We start from the raw sequence: 7,561 nt of genomic DNA, 5'->3' as shown, positions 1-7,561 counted from the left end.
GTATATTGGCTATTTGGCTGGAATGAGACGGGTATATCAAAAAGATGGTCTGGTCTATTAGGCTGCTCTTTTCCTGATCTTTTGATTAAAGAGAGAATAATCTTTAACCTTTTTTGTCTTTGCTTGTTAGGAGTTGTGGGTGGAGGTTTTCTCCAGCACCCTGCAGTTTGAGATATATTGGAGGAAAGCCCAGGGAACTCACCATTGTGTCTTTCCTCAAGTCCTAAAATTGGAAACAGTATACTTTCCCCTTCTGTCTTTCAGAGCGCCCCTGTGTTATTATGTCTGGGATTTTTTTTTAGTTGTAAGAGGGAAGACGATGAAAAATGGAACTATTCCATCTTGGGCAGAACGAGAGTCCGTTAATTAAGCCTTAATGAAAAAGTCGAAGAGGCTATTTAAGTAATATTTAGGGACCAGATCAGTTGAGTGTTTTAAAGAATGTATTCTCCTCTATTATGGAGAATGTTGAAGAGGGTTCCCCAGGGAAGTCTTGCTCCAGGGTTCTGGGATGTACTCGGAATGTCAGAATGAAGAAGAGCTATTCTCTATCAACATCTAGAGAAGAATTTCAGTCTGTGGGCACAATAAACACCCATAAAACTGAGCAGCACTTTATTTATTTTTATTAAATTTTTATTTTTACTTTATTTTGCTTTACAATACTGTACTGGTTTTGCTGTACATTGACATGAATCTGCCACGGGTGTACATGGGTTCCCAATCCTGAACCCCCCTCCCACCTCCCACCCCATATCATTTCTCTGGATCTTCCCCGTGCACCAGCCTCAAGCATCCTGTATCCTGTATCAAACATGAGTCTGGAGTAAGAGACTGTGCTGGAATAATTGGGCTTAAATATGCTTAGTTCCTGAGAGTAGCAATCAGTCCTACATCTGCCCAAGATCAAGAAAGTCCTATCGCATCCCCAGATGAGCTCCATTGTCCCCCTTATGGAAGGGAAGCCAAAAATTTTTTTTCAGAGGGACAGTTGAAATTTTCAAATAGTAACAGCCACATCTGTCCAGCCACTAATTGAAGAGAATTTAATTGGCAACTTCAGGCAACAGTATAGAGCAGACAAGAAAACAAGAAACTAGGACATGGCAACCCACTCCAGTATTCTTGCCAGGAGAATCCCATGGACAGAGAAGCCTGGTGGGCTTTGGTCCATGGGGCCGCAGAGTTGGACATGACTGAAGTGGCTAAGCATATCAACAACATGAGCAAAGGCTAGCATAACCCAAGATGGGAAGGCACTATTTAGGGATCCTCTACTAGACTTTAGCATGGATTGTATTCAGGGTCCTTCCTTCCTCACCTTAGCCCACGTGCTGTGGTTGGGAGTGGCTTATTGGGGAAAATGGGAATGGAAGGAGTTAGTTAAGGAGTTCTTAGGGATAGCATGATCATCCATCCAAAGGCTTAGAGACTGCCAAGACTGGACCAGACTTTTTGGCAAAGGATTTTGAGAGTTTTGGCATGGGAAACCATGAGATATATTGAGTTAAAAGGGAATGTGGTGGTCCATCTGGAGTTACAAACGTAATTATGATTCTATTAATTCACGAATTCTGCTTCTGACATTTTCAATATTCCCTTTCTAGTATGGGTATGTGTGTGTGAGTGTGTGTGTGTGTGTGTGTGTGTGTGTGTGTGTGTGTGAGTTGCTCAGTCGTGTCCGACTCTTTGTGACCCCTTGAGCTATAACCCACCAGACTCCTCTGTCCATAGGATTCTCCAGGCAAGAATACTGGAGTAGGTTGCCATTCCCTTCTCCAGAGGATCTTCCCGATCCAGGGATTGAACCCGAGTCTCCCACATTGACCCATGTCCTACAGTCTCAGTGAAAACCAACTGAGGTAGCCTAAATGTGGTGAGGGAAAAAATTCACAGATCAGAATAATCTGATCTAATCCACTCTTTTCTGTGAAGAAACCAATAAATCTGGGTCCACCACATGAGTTGTCAAACCCTCCTAGACCTAGAAGCAATGAAGCTTTCCCTGTTTCCAATTTCTGAATCTTTTTAGTGTGATGTGATAGAGTGAGACTTTGACATCTTATAACAACCTCTGAAGGATTTGCTGTTTGTGTGGTAATGGGAAATATGCCAATAAACAAATATTTATTTCATTACTTACTTATTTATTTATTTATATGAAAAACTGAGGAGTCAAGCACCCTGTCGGCAAATGACAGACAAGTAGAACAGATAAGAAGCACAAGGGAAACCTCCCGTCAGAAAGAATATCTTCTGAGGGAAACAGAAACTCATCATTCCCTACAGCAACCACCATGGGGAAGAGCTTCCAAATCTACTGGGCATCCAAGAGGCAGGTGTGGCGCTCCTGAAGCAGCCCCAGTTGCCCAGAGGCAACTCCCACGTGCAGAAAAAGGAAGAGGAGCCGGTCCCACGCTGTGGCCGGAGGAACGCTTTGCTTCTGCCTGGGAAGTGGACCGGCTCCCTTGCGACGCAGAAAGAGAGAAGTTGGCTCCCCAAACAGATAACCAACGGATACGCTTTACTGACTTCGACATTTCAGGGGTTTTGTTGATTGTTTGTTAGGCTTTATATTGTTTAAGGGCTTCCCTGCTGGCTTAGGTGGTAAAGAATCCACCTGCAATGAGGGAGACATGGGTTCGCTCCCTGGGTTGGGATGATCTCCTAGAGAAGGGAATGGCTACCCACTCCAAGATTCTGGCCTGGAGAATTCCATGGACAGAGGAGCCTGGTGGGGGCTACAGTCCACAGGGTTGCAAAGAGTCAGACATGACAACAACAACAATAAAAGGAATTAACTTGGACAGGATACGTATTTGCTCATGGCCCCCATGCAAGGCAGTGTTTCTTACTCCAGGAGACATAAAGGTGACTTTACAGGAATCCTGCTCCTGTGAACTGTGGGGAAAGTGAGGATGTGCACACAATCAGCCTCATTGCCAGGCAGACAAGAAGAGTAATGATGTGAGATTAAGGACAAAGGACTAGGGAAACACAAAGAGAGTTTATTCCTAGCCTGGAGAATCAAGGAGAATCCGCATTTGGGGGGTAAAAGGACACTGTCATTGGGCCTGGGACATTTAGAGAGGGAATGAAAACATTCCAGGTCGGGGCAAGGCACAGACAAGGAGGTGAAGGCAGGCGCTCGTGAGTCTAGAAAGGATGAGCACTTCAAGAGGCCTGATTCACAGGAGGAAAGAGCTAACTGAGTTAATCACTTTCTAGAATCTGGCAGACCACCAAAAGTGCCTAAGGAGATTTACTTGTTTCTTTGTTTCCTTTTGCTTTAAATACTGTCCTAAGCTTGGGCTTCCTTTCTCCATAAACTGGGATCAGGGAAAGAAGCAATCAAAAGACCATCAGCGCTTGAAGCTGTTTTATCTCACCTCTAAAAATACTACTGAGTGAAATGTCAGAAAGAGAAAAGCAAATACCATATATTACACATATATATGTAATTGGCGGGGGGGGGGGGGGGGGCTTCCCCAGTGGCTCAACGGTAAGGTATCCACCTGCAATGCAGGAGCCACAGGAGATGCGGGTTTGATCCCTGGCTCGAGAGGATCCCCTGGAGGAGGGCATGGCAACCCACTCCAGTAATCTTGCCTAGAGGATCCCATTCACAGAGGAGCCTGGTGGGCTGCTGTCCACAGGTTCGCAAAGAGTCGGACAAGAATGAAGCTACTTAGCACACGTGCATGTGGAATCTAGAAAAAAAATGGTACAGATGAACTTATTTGCAAAGCAGAAATAGCAACAGAAACATAGAGAACAAACCTATGAATACCCAGGAGGGAAAGTGTGGGTAGGATGAGTTGGGAGATTAGATTTGACATAAACACACTACCATATATAAAATAGCTAGCTAGTGGGAACCTACTGTTTAGCACAGGGAGTTCAGTTTGGTGCTCTGTGATGACCTTCTAGAAGGGTGGGATTGAAAGAGAGGTGGTAGGAGGAAAGTTCAAGAGGGAGGGGATATATGTATATGCATATGTGATAAAACACAGCTGATTCACACTGGTGCACAGCAGAAACTAACACAACACTGTAAAACAATTACGCTCCAGTTTAAAAAAATAAGAGAGAGAACTAACGAGAACCCACTGTATAGCATAGGGTGTGTGCTTGCATGCTCAGGCATGTACAGCTCTGTTTGACCCCATGGAGTGCAGCCCGTCAGGCTCCTCTGTCCATGGAATTTTCCAGGCAAGAACACTGGAGTGAGTTGCAATTTCCTACTCCAGAGGATCTTCCAGACCCAGGGATCAAAGCTGAGGCAGCTGGATTCTTTACCTGCACCACCTGAGAAGGCCCATAGCACAAGGACCTAAATGGAAAGGACCTAAATGGAAAGGAAATCCAAAAAAGAGGGGATATATGTATATGTATAGCTAATTCACTTTGCTGTACAGCAGAAACTGACACAACATTGTAAAGCAACTCCAATACTCTAAGAAAAAACAATTTTTAATAGCCAAAAAAATTTCAAGACATTTCCTTTTCATTAGACTTTCTTTTCTTTTTTTTTTTCTCTTTCTTCTAAAGGCAGAAAATGTGTCAGAATAAAAATATATCACTCATGTCACTCTCTTCAAAAGTTACTATTTTGATTTTCATTTTCCTGCCTAACAGTCAGGGGACCCTGTTGCTAAGAGCCCAGGGCCCATCCGCATTCTTGTTTCTCTTCCACAGTCTCCTTACTGAAGCTTAACCTTCAGAATAGCCTAACCTTCAGAAAAGTTAAAAATAAAAAGGGTTATATATGAATATCAGTATTATATAAAGTTTATGAATACATACATGCTTTCATATATATACTTAAATACAAATGTAGCAAAAGGATAAAAAAAAACTCAAGAAATGACAACAAATGATAAATATCAAATTCACCTCTAGCAAACAAGCTAGTTACTTCTAGAGGTGGTGCGAGGTTAATTGAATCAATCTGTAGGATTTTCTTTATTAAGCTGTGTCGTAAGTAAATGAGTGGTCATTATATTATTATCTCTATGCCTGAAATGAAATATTCTTTGAACATTTGAATATGGTTCTCATGTAAAAACAAAAATCTTATTGAGAACTAGGGTTCACATACATAAAATTTACCCAAAGTACACAATTCAATGGTCTTTAGTATATTCAGAGTTGTCCAAACTATCACAATATAACTTTAGAACATATTTCTCACCCTTCCCCCAGAAAACCCCATACCCCTTCGCAATCAATCCTCATCCCTTCCTCCCACCCCCACTCTAGTTTGTTTCTATAAATTTACCTATTCCAGACAACTCATATAGATAGAATCATATAGTATGTGTTCTTCTGTGGGTTGATTCTTTCACATAGAATAATGTTTTTAAAATTTAGTGATATTGTAGCATCTACCAGTACTTCACTCTTTGTGGCTGAGTAATATTCCAGCATTCACATAAATCACCTTTTGCTTATCCACTCATCCATTGATTGACATTTGGATTGTTTCCACTTTTTTGCTGTTATATATCATGCTTCTATTGACATTTATATATAGATTTTTGTGTAAACACATTTTTTTTTTCATTTCTCTTAGGTATTTCTTTAGGAATATAATTTTGGGGTCCTGTAGTAGCTTTATTTTTGTGGAACTACAGGCTGCTTTCCAAAATGGCTGCACCATTTTACATTCCCACCAGTGACGTATAAGGTTTCCAATTTCTGCTTATTTCATCAAAACTCATTCCTGTGTTCTCAATTTTAGTCATCCTGGTAGGTGTGAAGTGGTTTTCTCATTGTGGGTGTGATTTTCACTTCCCTGACGCCTAAAGATGCTAGTGCATCTTCTCATGTACTATTTGCTGTTTGCTTATCCTTTATGGAGAAGGAGCTCTTCTAATCCTTTGCTCATTTTAATTAAGCTTTTGTCTCTTGATTAATTTAGTTGTAAGAGTTATTTATATATTTTGGATACAAACCCCTCATCAAAAAAGCAATTAGCAAATATTTTCTCCTAATCTGTGGACTGTCTTTTTACTTTATCTGTGGTGTCCTTTGAAGCAGAAATGTTTTTAATTTTGATGAAGCCAAACTCAATTGTCCTTTTGTTGCTCATGTTTGCTGTGCCATGTCTAAGAAACCATCACCTAATCCAAGATCACAGAAATTCACTCCTATGTTTTCTTCTAAGAGTTTTATAGTTTTGGTTCTTATATCTGACAATAATGGGTCATGTCACTGCGTGTCAAAACCTTCAAATTTGCATCTCCTTCTCTAGTTCCAAGAAGAACCAGCTCCAGCATGAGCAGGGGAGGGCAGTGGGTCAAGGTGAAACTGCTCAAAATGCTGTCACCATCCTCCACATGACAGACAGTCTCCCCTCCTCACCAGTTCTAGAAGGACTTGGCACTGATGGGATCTTAGGTTTTTTGAAGATTCTGCAACATAATTTGGGCCCCCACCACAGTAGCAGCAGCAGCAGCTGCTGCTGCTGCTGCTGCTGCTGCTGCTAATTCGCTTCAGTCGTGTCTGACTCTGTGCGACCCCATAGACAGCAGCCCAACAGGCTCTGCTGTCCCTGGGATTCTCCAGGCAAGAGCACTGGAGTGGGTTGCCATTTCCTTCTCCAGTGCATGAAAGTGAAAATGAAAGTGAAGTCGCTCAGTCGTGTCTGACTCTCAGCAACCATGGACTGCAGCCCACCAGGCTCCTCTGTCCATGGGATTTTCCAGGCAAGAGCACTGGAGTGGGGTTGCCATCACCTCCGCCACAGTAGCAGACTAGCTGCTAAATATGTTCCATTCCTGAGAGAAGTCCTCTATCCATCCCCTTACCTGGACTCTCTCCAGGTGCCTGCTACAGTGAACCTTCTGATACATGTCTCCTGGAACCTGTGTGGGAAAGCTTTTCTTTGAAAAGGGCTTTAGGAGGTGAGGCCAAAACTTTTCAGTGTGGTTTGACTCACGACAGAAGCATCAGCAATGTAGAAGAGGTCCTGAGTGTTCAGCCTTTTCCAACTATGTAGTTGATTTGAACTGAATTTAACACCCATCCCCTGAATATGATGTGTGTCAGCAGATAAACTAAAGCAGTAAGTAGGGTTCTTTCTTTCCCTACGCCCTGCTGGACCAAATTCGTTGCATGCACGTTTGGAGTTTCTCCCTGCCGCAACTGGCAGGGATGAACTTCCAACCATACTTGTGAACTTCCTTCCAGAGTTACTGAAAATTCAATTCCCAGAGGAGCCTCTGGGACTTGTAGCCCCACGCCCTACCGTGCTGAGCACGTGGCTCCCTGGTATCCGTAGTTGAAGGTGTGCTCTGCACAGAGAGAAGCCCTACATGGGAGAGGCCCCACAAGTGCTGCAACTGTGGAAAGACCTTCACCTACTACTTTTTTTTTTTTCCCACATGGCATGACCCAAATTACACCGTGAGGGTAGAGACTGTGGAAACGGTTTTGACTACAGCTGTTCTCTCATCCACACTATAGGAGTTACAGCGGAGAGAAGCCCTATGAGCACAGGAGATGGGGAAAGGCCTTTGCCCGACACTCCGCGTTTGTCAGGTGTAATAAAAAGACC

The sequence above is a fragment of the Ovis canadensis genome, chromosome 1 (genome assembly GCF_042477335.2).
Source record: "Ovis canadensis isolate MfBH-ARS-UI-01 breed Bighorn chromosome 1, ARS-UI_OviCan_v2, whole genome shotgun sequence".
Classification (NCBI taxonomy): domain Eukaryota; kingdom Metazoa; phylum Chordata; class Mammalia; order Artiodactyla; family Bovidae; genus Ovis; species Ovis canadensis.
The sequence above is the reverse complement of the archived record's forward strand: the minus strand, read 5'-3'. Positions refer to the sequence as shown.